Genomic DNA, 2,815 nt, shown 5'->3' with positions numbered 1-2,815 from the left:
AGCCCCTACCTCCACCGATGGATCATAATACTACCAATATTCTAGGACAATGCTAAAAAGCATTAATGAGATACTAAGCCTTGATTTTTCATATCAAAGCACTTATATATATTACATTATAGAAATGTTATTATCAGTTAACATTATCAATGTACAATGTGAATTATGGCCATCTCATAGTCTATTTAATCATTTCATAAGGTTTACTAGTACGTCTATTTTATTGTACACTTTTATTTCTAATTACTGTTACATAGCAAATAACTCATTACATAAATGTATTTTATCTTATTGCTGTAATTTGTGTGTAGGCGCCATCTCAGTGCATTGTGCCTGAGTCTGAGCTTTCAGAAGGAGCCAGCCTACACATTAGAACTGCTTTCGGTAACCTATTGTTTCTCCTACTCCCATGTAACTGGAGGAGTCCCAAGCCGGACTTGGATTTCTTACTATTGAGTGCTATTCTGATACCTACTGGAGCTCTTTGCTCCCTTCCATGTTCTGCTGATCGGCTGCTGGGGGGGGGGGGTTGATATATTCCAACTTGGTCAAGGTCACATGGCTGTGGCACCCTGGGAAATGAGAATATGGCTAGCCTCATGTGAAATTTAAAAATTAAATATAAAAATTTGTTTGTGTTTTGAAAACAGATTTCAATGCAGGATTTTGCTGGAGAAGCTCTATTAACTGATGGGTTTGAAAAACATAAAATGTTTTCCCATGACAGTATTCCTTTAAAGTATGAAGATCCAAATTACAGAAAGACCCCTTATTCAGAAAACCCCAGATCCCAAGCATTGTGAATAACAGGTCTCATCACCAGAGGCATAACTAGATGTCACTGGGCCCCACACCAAATTCAATTTAGGTCCCCTAAACATTGGTAAGTTTACCTATTCTACCAAGATAATTGAAATTGCTCATAATTAGAGCCTTAATGGCCCTTTCTGCAACAAGGTCTGCTTCCTCTGTAGTTATGCCCCGATTACTCAGATTCTTGAGATCAAGCTTCACTGGACCTTTGTAGGACACCTTAGGTACTAACTAGACCCAAAGTTGAGGTGCAAAACATGAAGAGGTGCATTAGTTTGGGGTTTGGTTGTGCTTTGCATTTCACATAAGATAAAATCCACTGTGAGGTGCAAAGTGCAGCATGATTGGGTGCAGGCCAGCCTTGTCACTGCCAGACATAGGGAAATGGGTAAGTAAGTCAGGGATCATTGCTTCTACTGCTGCTCCCTAATTTAGTGTCTTTGGGACAGGTAGGGGTGAGTGCAGGTAGTCATGGGGTGGCTGCAGGTCTCAAACCTATTTTAGCCATAAATGGTACTGGATTACTGAGTATCTGCTGTCCTATGTTTGTTAAAAAAAAAAAGTATTTTAAACATATACAATTTTAATTAAAATGACATCTTAATTGAAGGGCAGCAGATATGATGGGTCATTTACATGTGTACCCACCAGTGTTGGTGTCCTAAACTGGACTCAATGGAGAGCACATACTCACTTGCATCCAAACACAGTCCTGCATTTCCACATCGCTGGCAGCGTGGCCCCCTGTCCCTTCTGAGGATGGCGCACAACTGTGCGCACAAATGCTATTTCTTGAGTATTCTTCTCAGGAGCTCAAAGCTGCCAAGACCCAACAGGCAGGTCATCATGTTTGTGTAAATGCCAATATTTTTATCTCTCCACTTACTTGGGAATTCTTGAATTGCTTACACTGTGAGAAAGCTTTTTATAGCTTTGGCGTCACTTTTGAGTCCATTTTTGACTTTTTCCTTAAAAGCATGCATTTTGACTTGCGTGGCGTATTCCTTAATGAAGTTTTAGGCTAATGATTAAATCATGTGAAACTAAATTCTTTTTTGCTAATGATAGTTAATTTTTACTTACAATAGGTGTTAAATAACCACAAACTTTGCCTGTTAATTTATCACAAACAGAATTGTATTTATTGTTGCTAATCAACCTGTTGTGAGGCACAATCTCGCACTACCATGGCCTGTGTTATTGTAAAGGTACCCGTAGCAGGTTGTAATGAACAGGCCTGGCCTGCTCCCATCGACACTGCACTCTGAACCTCTGTGCCAGTCCCCAGTGCTTCTGCACTTTGGCCTGGGGAAATTGTAATGAGCCCTAACATTTCTGTATCCTCTGAACAGGGCAATGGCATATAGGGTTTTTTTGTCATCAAAAATGCCTTCGCTGGAATTGTGGTGTTCACACCAAAGCAACGTAATTGTGTCTTTAAACGATACAACTGGTTGGCAATTCATGTGACATTGGCCTTTGTGCAAACCCATCTACTCTCTGAGCCCTAGAAGGGTATGCCTACACAGTTTAGAAGACGCCAATTTAACCCATGGGAAGCAGTAGCTATTACCAGTGAAGTAATGTAACAGAGCCAAAAAAATCTTTAGGGTACCCAACTTGCACCGTCAAGACTCATGAGTCCAGACCACTTCTTCCCCAGCATTCACTCGTTTGCAGCAGGAAAGTTAAAAAGTCGTAAGGGAGGGGAATCATACTGCAAGCACATCCAGGGCACCCTGTTCCCGAGGCTCCCCATGCAGGTTCTGCTGTATGGTAGTTACACCACTGGCTCTTTTATGGCAGAATCTTATTGGGGGAAAAAGAAGTTTAATTTTTTAAAAACTAGAACCCCACTTCACTGACAACAAGGTGCTGATATAGGGGTGTTACTTCTCCTATGGAATTATCACTTACACCTTAAGGCAGTGATCCCCAACCAGTGACTCGGGGGCAACATATTGCTCACACACCCTTGGATTTGCTCCCAATGCCACCCAAA

The sequence above is a fragment of the Xenopus tropicalis genome, chromosome 2, assembly GCF_000004195.4.
Source record: "Xenopus tropicalis strain Nigerian chromosome 2, UCB_Xtro_10.0, whole genome shotgun sequence".
In the NCBI taxonomy this organism is placed as follows: domain Eukaryota; kingdom Metazoa; phylum Chordata; class Amphibia; order Anura; family Pipidae; genus Xenopus; species Xenopus tropicalis.
This window is presented reverse-complemented; position numbering follows the sequence as displayed.